This window comes from Phaenicophaeus curvirostris, chromosome 1, assembly GCF_032191515.1.
Source record: "Phaenicophaeus curvirostris isolate KB17595 chromosome 1, BPBGC_Pcur_1.0, whole genome shotgun sequence".
NCBI lineage: Eukaryota > Metazoa > Chordata > Aves > Cuculiformes > Cuculidae > Phaenicophaeus > Phaenicophaeus curvirostris.
This window is the reverse complement of record NC_091392.1, coordinates 3,529,517-3,544,261: the sequence shown is the minus strand read 5'-3', so window position 1 is coordinate 3,544,261 and position 14,745 is coordinate 3,529,517. Positions and strand designations below refer to the sequence as shown.

Here is a 14,745-nt window from a genome sequence, read left to right as displayed (position 1 = left end):
GAGCCATCAGCGAGCTGTAAACGAGCTAGATTGGGTATCAGAAGTGGTACAGGAGCCATCTGCACTGTACTTTTCTCAGATTAATAGATCTGGCTTTCTAATAACACTAAATAGACTGAGCAGAGACTATCGCACTGATACAGCTTGTGGCGCCTTTGACAGCCACAGAGCTTTTGAAAACATCCTTGGGTTATGGTGCCTGCTCTGCTGTGTACCTGCCACAGCACCTTTACACTCTAAGTGCTCTCCCTGAAGCTCATCTACCCCATCACTGAAGTCAGAGAAACCAGCAGGACCAGGGAAATGATTGTGTCCCTGTATTCAGCATTGGTGAGGCTGCACCTTGAATCCTGTGTTTAGTTTTGGGCCCCTCACTACAAGGAGGACATTGAGGGGTGGAGCACGTCCAGAGAAGAGCAATGAAGCTGGTGAAGGGGCTGAGGAACAAGCCTTATGAGGAACGGCTGAGGGAAGAAAGGAGGCTGAGGGGAGATCTTACCACTGTCTACAACTCCCTGAAAGGAGGCTGTAGAGAGGTGGGTGCTGGTCTTTTCTCCCAAGTGAAAAGTAATAAGATGAGAGGAAATGGCCTCAAGTTGTTCATATTAGACATCAGGAAAAATTTCTTCACCAAAAGGTCTACTGGGCACTGGACAGCCTGCCCCAGAGAGGTGGTTGTCACCATCCCTGGGTAGATGAGGTGCTCAGGATCTGGTTTAGTAGTGGGCAGGTACACTTGGACTCGATGGGACCTGATGATCTCAAAGGTCTTTTCCAGCCAAATGATTCTATGATCTCTAGAATTTCTTACAGCAAGCTTTAAATTGGATCGTTGTTCACATGCAAGGCAACATCAAGCACTTAACTTCCAAAGCCATCTGGGTTATTTTACTCCTATGTTACACTGAGGGCACTAATGCACACCTGAACTCTTACACCAGACTGCAAATCTCTGTGATTATTTGTGACAAATCAGGATGTGAACTTCCTTTCTGCATCCTCTGTTCTACCTTGTTCTGTTCCCAGGGGGCTGGTTCTATACAGAGAAAATCACCTGCCTCAGACAAGCTGAAGTCTATTGCAGAGCTTGCTCCATCCATAAGGATTATAGAACCCTGCAAACAGTGGAATATCAATGGAAGAAACCCAGAGACCATCCACATGGACTGTCCATGCAGTAATCACCCTGCTCCAAAGGACAACAGCTCTCCTCCTGGGAGGGTGGCAGAGCCGGCTGTCATTTTCTGCCTGAGCAGTCAGTCTTGTCCTCCCAGACACTGAAGTACGAAGGATGTTTATCCAACAAAGGGCATGTGTCACGACGATGCAGCAGCCAGGATGAAGGAGAAAAAAAGGAAGAACTCATTTCTTCTACAGAAGACACGACAGACATCAGTCTTGCAAAAGAGGTGCTGAAAGGAGAGCATTTCAGGCATGTTCCTCACTTCATGTCTGTAATGAGCTGATGTTTTAAAGAAGAAAATCCTTTTTTTCCCCTTTTCAAACAAAGTTACCTTTCTCCCCACTATCTTCATCAAGATTCAAAGCCCAAAGCAAACAAAACTGTACAAAATAAATATGATTATTTAAGCCTGTAAGCTCAAGAAGGCTGAATCAGTGATTTCTGAGCTGGAAGTCAACAGGCTGCACTGTCTCCAACCCTCAGCGTGAATTCTAGGAGTTGTGATTTACCTCTGCCCATCCCATGCTGCCTTATCTACGAGTGGGACTTGATGATTAAGGCTACTCACAAACAGTTGGTGGCTTTGCAAGTGAAAACAACTTGTGATGTAACAGTTCACAGCAACATCAGAGAACGTTTTTCTATTACGTAACCTAAATAAAACCTAATAATGATTTGTCAGTCTTGGAGTTTCATGTTATGAAAAAGTATTATTAACGCACATACATTTATATATTTAACATGTTTTTTCACCCAGCATTTCCACAGAAAAAGGTTTAAAAAGATAAGTACTCCTTCCTCTGTCTGATGCTCACTCTTCCCAGCACCAAGAGGCAAACATGACTGTAGCTCACACAGGCAGAAAAAGTGTATTTAAATTCTGCATTCCCCTTACTTCATGTGTCATGCGCAGATGTATTTGGCTGAGAGAATTGAGGAAGATATCACAGTGGGCACCATGTTGGGATACTTAATTTTATCTCTGAATTTATATTTTCAGCTTGCAAACTGGCGAAAGATGAATTTCTAGGCAAGCTCTTCATCTTGGAAATCTAAAAAGACCTGAAGCCAAGTGCTGTTATCTTGCTTTTTGAGTCAGTAATTAGAAGAGGGGAAAAAAAAAATAGGAGAAGGTTTAGCTGCACGGTGCCTTCCAAAATGTCAAACATCAAAAGTGTTAAGAAAACTGCAGTTTTCGTGGATCAGAGACATGCTGGTTATCAGACAGAGCACAGGTGAGGAAGGCAGGAATATGTGCCATTTACCACTTAGCTTGGAACGGATAAGCCAGCTCTTGTGAATGCAGATGCCTATATTCCAGCTGACACATCACCTCTTTTCTTACAGTTGCAGGGAATTTAATTTAGCAGCTGTATTATTCTGGGAAAGGGGGAAAAAAGAAGCAAGTCCTGCTCCCTGGGGCTTCCTTTACCCAGAATATGGCTGCAGCCGGCGAATCCAAAACTGAGAGCACACAGCTCCACACAAGAGGAACGTCCCTACAAAGAGCACATCCAAATTTCTCAGTGTTTATGGTGCTGTCAGAATTTTGTGCATGAGGCCATTGCACCACAGATACAACTCATGAAATGGAAATGCAATAACCAGTCCTAGCACACACCTCTCTCTGCAAAGCGCGCATTAAAATTACAGGTACTTTCATATCTGACAAAAATTAAAAGTGCTCTTCTAAAAGTAAGTTGTGTTTTTATGTTTCTAAGTCTTCTAGAAGACAGTACTGTCAAATGGAGAGTTTCTTTTTGAATACTGCCTGCCTGAGTTGATGGCTACTTTGCACACATCGAGTAACACTGACCTCTTCGTGGTTTGTCTCCTTTCATGCCATACATGCTAGCAGACATTCTCAGAAGAAAACAGAGACCTGAAAAGGAAAATTGCTTTCTTCACCACTGCTAGCTGCACTCCTCTGCAAGTCCTCCTCATCATTAGCTTCTCTAAGCTATAAGACTATGTGGCAATATGCTCCCTGAAACCCATTTGCTCATGTGTGTGCAAGGAGTGGGCTTTTTCACGAGGCCAGGTACTAGGATTTACTTCCTAACCATCAAAATATTTATATCGCTCTGTTCAAAATCTAAGGTAGATACGGTGTCCTTACTTCAGAGGCAAGAGTGACAAACATGACTGATAAAGGGATGTTGTGGAGGGTATATGAGTTACCAGAACTTCAACTGCCAATAAAAAGCTTATCATCTCGTCCGTTTATTAGACCATCCCCCATCTTCAACCAACCAACCAACAACTCATAGAACAGTTCTGTTGGAAAAGACCTTTGAGATCATCAAGTGCAACTGTACCTGTCTACTACTAAACCATATCCCTAAGAACTTCATCAACCCATCTTTTCAATATTTCCAGGGACGGGGACTCCACCACCTCCCTTGGCAGCCTCTGCCAGTGTCTGAGAATCCTTTTGGTGAAGAGATTTTTCCTGCTGTCTACTGTGAAGCTCCCCTGGCACAACTTGAGGGCATTCCCTCTTGTTCTATTGCCTGTCACGTGGGAGAAGAGACCAACACCCACCCCGCTACAACCTCCTTTCAGGTAGGAACAGGTAGGACTATGGCAGGACTACGGCAGCAAAGACTTCTAGCAACGCTAAAAACATCTGTGTGCATACACACACACAAAATGGTCCCCAATATAACCATTTATTCTGTAAGATATTAACTGGAATGAACGTGCTGACACTGTGCAATGCACTCAGGTGAAATCTCACAGAGTGGAAGTAGCCTTTGAGCCCACCTTTGAAGTGCAGCTGTTATTCTTTATCATCACTAGCAGGATCTATATGTGTAATAGAAACTATTTTTGACCATTTTGAGGTAAAAAATGAGAAGCCTAAGGTCTAAGTCTTGCAGTGAAAGTGCCTATTTTGCATGGAAATATCTGTCTGGCAGGTGAGTTCAGTAAGACTACAAAGTTCTCTTCTACGAAACAAAGGTAAAAGCGAATTTAATACACAAATTTGCTATAAATCTTGGGGGAACTGAAACCTCCTTTCCTATCCTGAGGTATTTAAAGAAGATCAAAGATCTCAGATCCCAAAACCTGAGTATTTCAAGTGAACAGCTATGGAGGAACTAATCCCAGAACCTACTGTTTCCCTTCGTGCGGAACAACCCAAAGGATGATCCCAATATCTGATGTCCCACTATGAAAACATCAAAGAAAGAAAACAACAGTATTTAAGGAAGTTAGAAATTTTATGATTAAGGGGAGTTGTCTCTCCCAGTATAACCTGCTGGTTTTACCTGGAGCTCCAGTTGTGGAGAGTTTTGGCAAAAACACATCTCCTCACTCTTTGCACACATGATGTTCCAGGCAAACTACCTCATGGATTACCCTAGAAAGCTAACACCCAGAACTCCTTACAGGCTCTTGGCGTAATTCCCTTCCTACTTGCTCCCAATCCGTAAGGCCCAATTTTAACAGCCTTTCCAGATGTGAGAGAGCCACACGGTTTCTATGAAGTGTTGCCATCCTCCAGTTATCGACAGATCAGGTATCACACCTGAATCGTCCTTGCACACCTGATAATTTATGAAATTACAAGAACTGCACCATTCATTTCAGGTTGTTCTTGCATGTGCTCCTGCAGTTTCTGGAAGGTCCTCAGATGACAAACGCAAAGGAATACAAGCTGGTACTGCAACAGCCACGTACTCAGGCAGCGCACTGTTGCTACAGTTCACACACGTTATGAGAACTCAGCAACGAGGAATGGCACTCTCTGCACAGAAAAAAGGCGTTTAACAACCACCCTTATATATATATCTTACCTTATTGTACCATCCTTTATGCCAAAAATCTACCGTGCACACTATCCTCTAGTCTCACATGCAAATGGACAGAGAAATCAAGGAAGTCTCTATTAGTTTCATTCATTTTTTGATATGAATTTTGAGGTGGACCTTTTTTTTTTTTAAGTGGAGTTGCATCACACCATAGCACAGCGTTTATTCTTCACCAGGCTGAGCATTCCTCAACGGAGTTGAGCAGGCCACTAATAGAAAACTTACTGTAAATTCTGTAAATTACCAAAAGAGCAATCAGGAATGCAGGGAACACTGGACAACAGCAGTTTGCCAGGACAAATACTGGCCATTTCACTGATTATCACTTCCAGCACTGACTACATGTATTGCAGGAAAAAAGTTGACCTGGTTAAGGGCTTTTCCATTTCTAACTATGATCTCTCAGGGAATGCGCTAAGGAGACAATCATCCTACTGAATCATTTCAAGAATTTTACAGCCAAGAAAATTTATTACCATAAAACAGGTCTTGGAAACAAGAATATCTGAGGAGACTCAATAGCTATTAAATGAGTGTGGAAAACATGACACTGAAGGAATTGCATATGCCTGACACATGTTCTATCCCCCTCCCGTTTTTTTAAATAGAAACCATCTATAAAAAGCAAGTCTGTAGAATTACTTAAAACTTTTCAGACCAAAAAGAGGCATAGGTATAAATTAAACTGACATTCATATAAGTAATAAAAATTCATAAATAAAGCCAAAAAGGCTGACAAACTAATCATCAATCATTTTAAAACCTATGTGTTAAAAACATACTCATCCCTTAGTAAGTAAGCTGAGACACCCTTTTCAGACTTGTAGATATTTTAAAGTTGAGTCAACAATACACGGAAAACCTCACGCAATCTTTTAATGAGTCCACTTGCTAGCCGGTGTGAAACCGAATTCAGAATATTCTTAGGTTTTGTTATTACAATTGCAATGTAGATGTTGTTATCATGTAGTACGTGCTCTGTTCAAGACAGTTAAAAGTATCCATCTTTAAAATTCACCACTGTCTACTACAAGTGAATAAGAAAGATGAGTTGAAAGGTTTGCCATCTAAAATACCACTGAAAAAACTCCTGCACTAAACCATACACACATACAGCACTCTCAAATAAATGGTTTTAATATATTTGAAAACACTCAGCCAAAAACACAGCAGCCTTATATTAGGTTAAAAGCTTTCCTTACACCGACTGATATCACAGAGAATAACAACAAGCTTTGAAGCCCCAAAACCCCTTCCATTCCTTCTTGCATTCCTGTAGGTTGGTCTCATTCTTCATGTTATATCAGGAACAGTCTAAGAAGAGATAAAACCTTTCCTTACAAAACTCTCCTCTCCACATCCTCGCACCATCACTGCTCCAACAACCATAATAATGCAACTAGATTACACAATCTTGAACTATTTTACCCTTTGACACAGTGATGAGAAATGATCCACTCAAAGCAGCTCACTCTGAACCACATGGCTTGAAATCAGGTAACTCTGAACAGCTCAACAAACTGCTACGCTCAAAGTCAAACAAATGAGAACTAATTGCCTTCTTAATTAAATGGATGTTTCATAGAACAATTGTCTTATAGAAGAGGAAAGTGAGCATTCTTCTCTGACTTACTTTTTGGATTGTCCTGGTTCATTTGTACAACTCGGTCATCATTTCTTCTTCTGCAATACAATAAAGAGAAGACAAATGCCATTAAAAAAGTATTTGCTTGAACTGAAGTTTCTCATTACATTGTTAATAAATGCTTAAAGCTTACTGTTTGCTTTTAGTCATCACTGGAAAATATTTCCATCATTCATTTCTGCTTCTTTTACTGCCAGAGTATTTCTGTTACATGAAACTGCTCTATCAAGATGAATCGTGGAGACAGCCTTGAGATTTGCGCATAACACTGAAGGACCAGAAATAAATTCCAAATCCTATTGCTAAGTTTACCAAAGAGATTCCTCACAGTCACAGACAAAGCAAAGAAATGCAAAGAAGGGTTTAATTGTTCAAAGATAGCTATGCAATGCCTTGGTAGACTCTGTGACTCTTCCTTGTTTGTCTTCAGCTCCTACTCCAGAAAGGTGATGAATTTCATAGAGTGGTTTGAGTTGGAAGGGACCTTAATGATCACCCAGTTCCAATCCTCATACGATGGGCAGGGACACCTCCTACTGCATCAGACTGTTCAAGTCTCTATCCAATCTGGCCTTGAGCACCTCCAAGGATGGGGCAGCCACAACTTCCCTGGGCAACCTGTTCCAGTGCCTCACAACTCTCACTGGAAGAATTTCTTCCTAATGTCTAATCTAAATCTTCCCCTTTCCAATTTAAACTCATTCCCCCTCCTCCTATCATTACATGCCCTTGCAAGAAGTCCCTCCCCATCTCTCCTGTAGCCCCTTCAGGTCCTGGAAGGCCATTTTAAGGTCTCCCCAGAGCCTTCTCCAGGATGAATAACCCCAACTCTCTCCCTCTCCTCATAGCAAAGGTGCTCCAGCTCTTGGGTCCTATCTGCTCATCCTCTGCTCCTGGCAGCCCAAGACACTGCAAAGGGCACTGAGTATGAACAGGCCAACCACCACATACTGCTCTATGCTTTGGATTCACATCTATAGAAACAGACAAAGCACAACCATTCCTTACCCAGAATTCCTTAGCATTTGTCAAGAATTTTGAAGATTACAACAAAAAAAAAAAGCAAGCAACCAAAAAAACAACCCAAAAAATCTACTAAGTAGAGTTAGAAGAGTATTGTCCTTCAAAAGATTTCTCTAATGCTACATTCTCTAGTTAGCCACATAATTAGTAAACCTTTAGCAGAAGCAGTAAAAAATTCTCACTCCTTCTCTATGCCAACTAGTGACCTGGAAATGCTCCTTGAAGAACTGAAATGCTCCAGATAATGGAATAACTAAATAACAGAAGCCGTACTGCAAAATGAAGTACAGAGACATCTCATCACTTGAGGTTAGCACTGTCCTTATTCTGCTGAAAACAGTAATTTGCAAACAAAGTAAAGTAATAAGAGAAACAAGAGATGGAAAGAGGAGAACACCAGTCAGAAAGAATCCTGACACTGGCTACAGTTTGCAGACAGGAGGGGAATAACAAAGCAACAAGGAAATGCCAACACAGACTTGCCAAAATACTTAACTTCCCTTTCCAACAAGTTAGAGAGCTGTGAGATATGGAGAAGGGACTGTAATCGTCATGATCACCTGAGCGTCTTAGTTTACACACGATGTCACACAGTTTCCTCCTAAATCAATGGAAGAAGAATGGTCTTCATGCTGTCGAATTAGATGGAAAACCATATCCGAAGAGTTAAACTATTAATGGTTCACAGCAGTAACCATACATAGATCTCAGTGTGTGGTACCCAACATCCAGCATCAGAAAAAACCCAAGGCAGAATATCTCATTAGTTCATCAGACAACTATGCATGAGAAGGGTTTTCTGAATCTTAATCAACCTAAGTTCTAAAATCTCAATACAAAATACATGCAGATACCATTAGGGGGTATGAAATAATATAACTCCTCTAAAAGGGACACTATTAAACTTCAAGCTATTTAATTTAGCAAAATAACAATAGAGTTTTACAAAACGTGTTTTTTGCTAATGACCTGGCCACTATTTTTGTTATGCTTGCTTCTCAAACGCACAGCCAATATTTGTGGTTTTAAAAAAATGATATTTCTTTTCTCACAATGTTGTTGTGAAGGAAAAAAACAATCCAGGAAAAATTAAACTCAGAGTACAATCAAATATACAAAGGAAAACCACACAAGTACAGATTTCATCATACTCCTCCAGATTTTAAGTAGATCAACATATTTTGGAGATGGGTGTGATTTTATGCTGGCTATGCCCCCTTAAAATTGGCAACTACATTCAATTCAGTGGCTGCTTCTTCCAAATTCCGAACTCCAGTTGAAAACAGATCTCACAATGGAGTCCTACAGCTGAATATACTCTAGAAGAAAATTATTTCCTTTAATTAATTCCAAATTCATTTGCATGACAGTGTATCATTAGTATATATGAAAATATATGTATAATATCAACAGAGGAAAAATTCTGTGCAAACAGTTAAAGATACTCACATCCCAGCAGCAAGATGAGCTCAGAACTTAAAACGCAAACCTTTTGTTTTGTTTCTTTAAAACAAAACTAAACCCACCCAGTCAAGAGATAAGAATTTGTCCGGATACCAACTGATCTTAAAAAAAACAGCACAAATGTTATTTCTGGCATACTAGGTATCTCCTAAGAGAAGATGCAGGGACCACAACGTGTACACAAAAAATACCTGATGTAATGCAACTCTAGAAGCTATTCAAGCATACAGAGAGGTCTTCCTACGTTAACTATTAATAACAAATAAAGAAAGAGGAAAGGAAACACATATTCACTTTCTAACTCCATCATCAACCTTGTTGTCCTGGAAACAATTCTCCTACAAGAGAAGTACTCAACTACTAAAACATCTTCTGCTACTACTCCCACCCTCCTTCTCTGCAGTTCTCTCGCTGTTTAATAAATGGCCACTAACCAATCCTTCCCATAAAATGGCAAAAAAAATTAATCTCTTGCTCTGAAAACAAAACATATCATTCCATTTAAGTATGTAGCATAGAGGAACATCACGTCTGTATGAAGATTTTGGACAGGATTATAATTCTGTTCTTGTTATTGATGTTAGAATGACCAGTTAACTGAACCTTTAATTGTAGGGATATACAGTGCTGCTAAAAGGGAACTGCACTTGATAGCACTGCATTTTTCCAAGGGAGCTGAGTGAGAAATCTCTGAGCATGGTCCATAAACACACAAAAACTCACAGCACACTCCGTCAGAACGGCTCAGCATCTGACCATCGGTGGTAAAAGCCCCTTCTACTCTGCTCCTTCCCCTTCTACTCTGCTCTTGTGAGACCTCACCTGAAGTCCTGTGTCCAGTTCTGGAATCTCCAGCATAAGGAGGATATGGAACTGTTGGAAGAGATCCAGAGGAGGCCAGGAAGATGATCAGAGGGTTGGAGCACCTCTGCTATGAGGACAAGCTGAGAGAGTTGGGGTTGTTCAGCCTGAAGAACAGAAGGCGCTGGGGAGACCTTATAGTGACCTTCCAGTACCTGAAGGAGTGGAACTGGATGATCTTGAAGGTCTTTTCCAACCCAAACCATTCTATGATTCTATATACTGACTGGAACCCTGTAAAAAGGTTTGCTGTACAGTTTTCTCCCTTTCTTGACACATGGTCTATTCTCTGTCCTACCACGAGATTCTTCCACTTATTTAACAAATGAACGTGATGCACAGTTCTCTGTGCTGTGTATTTTTAGGGCAACAAAGGTGGTGAAGGGTCTGGGGGACAAGTCTTACAAGGAGCAGCTGGGATTGCTTAGTCTGGAGAAAAAGAGGCTGAGAGGAGACCTACTTGCTATCTACAACTACCTGAAAGGAAATTGTAGTGAGGCGGGTATTGGTCTCTTCTCCCAGGTAACAAGTGATAGGACAAGAGGAAATGGCCTCAGGTTGCACCAGGGGAGGTTTGGATTGGATATCAGGACAAATATCTCCACTGAAAGAGTGGTGAAAAATTGGAAGAAGCTGCCCATGGAAGCATTGGGAGTCACCATCCCTGGAGAAGTTCAAAAAGCCTGTAGATGTGGCAGTATGGGACATGGTTTAATAGACACAGTAGTGTTGGGCTGATGGGTGGACTTGATAATCTTAGACATCTTTTCTAACCTTTATGAACCTATGATTTTATTCTAGATTCTTTGTTAACTCCCAGGTCTGCATGAATCCTTTTACTCCTCCTTTCAGTATCTGCTCAGGAGAGCATAAGCTCAGCTGAAAAACTGATTAAGTAGGATCTGTAGTTGCTACCAATAAACTACTGCTACTACCAGAGCTAAAAGCTCAGCCTCACACAGCCTTGTACTGCCTCTGAAAAATGCCACGGAACATTTACCAGCAGAACCTATCACACAAGAAGGATTATAACTCCTCATCTCCTCTGCTCAAGATCCAGTTCCCCAGGCAGCGTTTACTGCACAGGCTCAGTACTTGTTGCAAGGATGTGTCATCGAGTAGGCAGTCAACATCTACAAAAGCCTGTCTTAACGCGTCAAAAATTCGGAGGTTTTGAGCATCCTATCCCTCATACCACGTTCAACAAAATTCAACGGTGGAGGCAGAGAGGAGGAAGATATTTGAAAACTTGGTACATCCATGTAAATTTAAGAGTATGAAAACTGTGGTGCCGTACAGTAGCAGCAGTGTTGCATGTGTTACAAATGCTGAATTCTGTCGAACTATTTCAGTAAATGTATTTCCTCCCCACCACCCATCAGCACTAGAAATTCACTGTGTATAATACAAATCTCCTGCACTTCCTAGTCCAAAATAGGACCAGGTCTACCAACCATCTCAAGTTTTTAGAGCCTCCCTCTGCTCTGGTACAGACCACCAGTGTATCTCAGGCTGGAAAAACGTTTGTTCTCCACATGTTTTCTTCTTATTTCAGGCAAAAATTCCAAACCATAGCGAAGTTTTTGCCGTCTGCTGTTACTGAATACCAGTTGCTGCACAAGTAACAGAAAAAGGCTGAAGTCATGATTTTAAAACAACTCCTTTTTTTTAATCTATAATTTTTAGTTTTCTTTGGAGTCAAGTATGTCATAGGTGGGAAATTAAGGCACAAAGGGATGCAACCACTACCACAAAGCAGGGCGACCACAGAAGAAAACACCTAAAGTTTGCAGAACAGCGTGAAAATATAATAACGCTGTTCTACCCTCCAAAAAAAACCAAAAAATCCTCCACAAACAAATCATAGAATCATAGAATAACCAGGTTGGAAGAGACCCACCGGATCATCGAGTCCAACCATTCCTATCAAACACTAAACCAAAATCACCACACAACAAAAAAACCTCTCTTGGTAATTATATTCTCAGCCAGTGACACTACAAAATACCTAATAAAGCTGACGTGAAGAACTTCTAAAACATTTTGTAATTACTCGAGGCTATTTTTAATTTTACTGATTCGCTGTAGTGTCCATTACCACAAGAAATTATACCAGTTTTTTCCGAAGAGATATTTCCAGTGAAGTCAGTGGGGATTCACCAAGGCCAGGATCATCATATAAATAGAAATCAGAAAACAGTATTTCCATAAGAAACCACTCAGGTTTATTGGATTAACAGGCACTTACAAGTGACTCACACTGGCACAGCCTCTAGTAATCCCATCTATTTTGTGATAAACACAAATTCAAAGGAAATCTTAAATTCAGAAAATCACCGCTGTGGATTCTTACATGGTTGGTTTTATTATACGAAATCATATTAGCTGTTCTCTCCAAATGTGAGGACAAATAAATTGAAAACTGAATTTTAGTAACTTTTTTTTATACCATAAGAGCAGTACGTTCTTAACAGTAGTAGCTGCCACACTGAGCACAATTACAGCAGGATAACAGAGCCCTGCATCAAAGTGCTGTGCAGAACACAGCGGTTTTCCTGTCTCAAGATCCCACATGCATGTGCTGTGCCAAAGGGAGTGGGAAGAAGAAAAGCCTTTAAGCCATCTCACTATGCTTTCCTCGGGAAAACTAAGGTAGATTGTTAGATCTACAATGGCAATCATCATGGTTCCTTCTGCCTGTACAGTGGTTTTCACTTCCAATTTGGCATTTCTTGGTGAAATATACTCATCCTAGGGGATGTTACTAAATCTTAACATTCACTGAGGTGTTCTGGCACAGACAACCCAAGTATCAATGCTTTACTGAAATCCTGAAGGATGCATTCACAGCTCTTGTCGAACAGGGCAGCAAGCAGGAGGCTGAGACTGGTATGTGGCTTATTTCTATAAAAACTCCTTCACAGCAATTCAATAATTTGTTCTTTGACACAATACCTCTCAATATTGCCATAAAGAACAAGTTCTTTTAAAAAAAGTATTATTAAATATTCCATATGAAAAGAAAGTTGCAAATACAAGCATTAGGGACCTGGAATTGGACTGCCACCTTTAACTCAAACCACTGTAAAACCTGTCATCAAACATTATCTGTCTGTAAGGGTATTTGAAAGCCACCTATCTTCTGCCATCCTTAAAGCAAAGACAGAGCTGTAAATCACCAAATATACAGACAAAAACTCATTCGTTAGAACCAGCTGTCCGGTAGGGAGGCCAGTGGAAGCTTTCCAAAGACAGCGTTCAAGGCTGAGGTGATCGCTACTTAGAGAACTGCTGCGGAGCTCTCTCCTGTTAAACAGATCAAAGACCACAGGACATTAAAAGTACATCATAAGCAAGAGGCTCGCTATTTTTTTATGCAAGCTTTCCTTTATGCACACCCAGCTCTTAACAGATTTCCACTAACAGCTACTCTACAATCCTAAAAAGCAGCACGTTACAGCGTTGGGGTAACTGAATTAGACTGATCTGTGTTGAATCTAAAAAGTGAAAACTAGGCATATTGCTTTCATCACTGCAAAGATACTCTCTCAGAGAGCCCCAGCACAGCACAGGATTTAAAAAAGCTCACCACATCCTGCATCTCCCATGAATCTGATGGTGACCACCTAGGGCCTTGCCCAAGGACATTCAGAAAGGTCAAAAATGTTGATTATATGGAACAGTTTTGATGTACTGCAACCATCTACGGAAGAGCAAACGGAAAAGAATGTGGATCTTAGCATGAAGGAGAGCGTAACACATGACAACTGAAATGCTAAAGTGCAAGGGGGAAATGCACTATTTGGTTAGTGTGAAAGACAAGGTTAAGAAATCCCATTATCTGTCGCAACGCATTGGGTTTTGAAAGTGCGACCTCCTTGCCCTTGTGCCTTTTTCAGATTTGTTTTTGGAGGAGTCCTAGCCTCTAGATTACAGTAAAATGCTACAAAATTTTCAAATCGCTGGATTTTGTGCTAACCCTAATTTGTAATCATTCTGGCCTTGCAACCGCGGTGTGAAATTTACTGAGCTAGACAGCTGGGAAGGGGTGGGTGTGAAGAGTGGGGGTGGTGTTGGTTTTTTTTTTATTATTATTGCACTTCTGGTGTTCAGCCCTTCCACTCTACAAAATGCATATTCGGAAGTCTGGAGAGATGTAGAAGATGCTTTTAATTACAGATCATAGAATCATAGAATGGTTTGGGTTGGAAGGGACCTTAAAGATCATCCAGTTTCAACCCCTCTGACACAGGCAGGGATATTGCCACTAGACGAGGCTGCTCAAGGTCCCATCCAACCTGGCCTTGAACACCTCCAGGGATGGGGCAGACACAGCTTCTCTGGGTAACCTGTGCCAGTGCCTCAGCACCGTTACTGTGAAGAATTTCTTCCTAATGTCTAATCTAAATCTTCTCCCTTCCAATTTATATCCAACCCCCTCATCCTATCACTCCATATCCTTGTAAGAAGTCCTTCCACAGCTTTCCTGTAGGTCCCCTTCAGGTACCAGAATGCTGCTCTAAGGTCTCCCTGGAGCCTTCTCTTCTCCTGGCTGAAGAAGCTCATCTCTCTCAGCCTGTCCTCATAGCAGAGGTGCTCCAGTGCTGTGATCACCTTCATAGCCCTCCTCTGGACCCATCCTACCAGTTCCAACAGATATTCAGTCAGATTCTATAAGTATTTGCACCTTCATTTGCAATGAAGAAATTCACATCCCTTTAAATTTCACTTGGTGGCCAAAATACCTGCAT

At 41.2% G+C, this 14,745-nt stretch overlaps 1 long non-coding RNA gene across 1 annotated transcript in view; it reads right to left on the bottom strand.

Moving 5' to 3' along the window:
• Positions 1 to 5,447: 5,447 nt before the first annotated feature.
• LOC138725659 (uncharacterized) overlaps positions 5,448 to 14,745 on the bottom strand; it is a 70,927-nt gene continuing 61,629 nt past the window's right edge. Inside the window, exons 3-4 of the long non-coding RNA XR_011338285.1 lie at positions 6,635 to 6,684; positions 5,448 to 6,315 (exon numbers count right to left, since the gene is read on the bottom strand). This is a non-coding gene — a long non-coding RNA (uncharacterized lncRNA). The remainder of the gene's footprint in view (positions 6,316 to 6,634; positions 6,685 to 14,745) is intronic.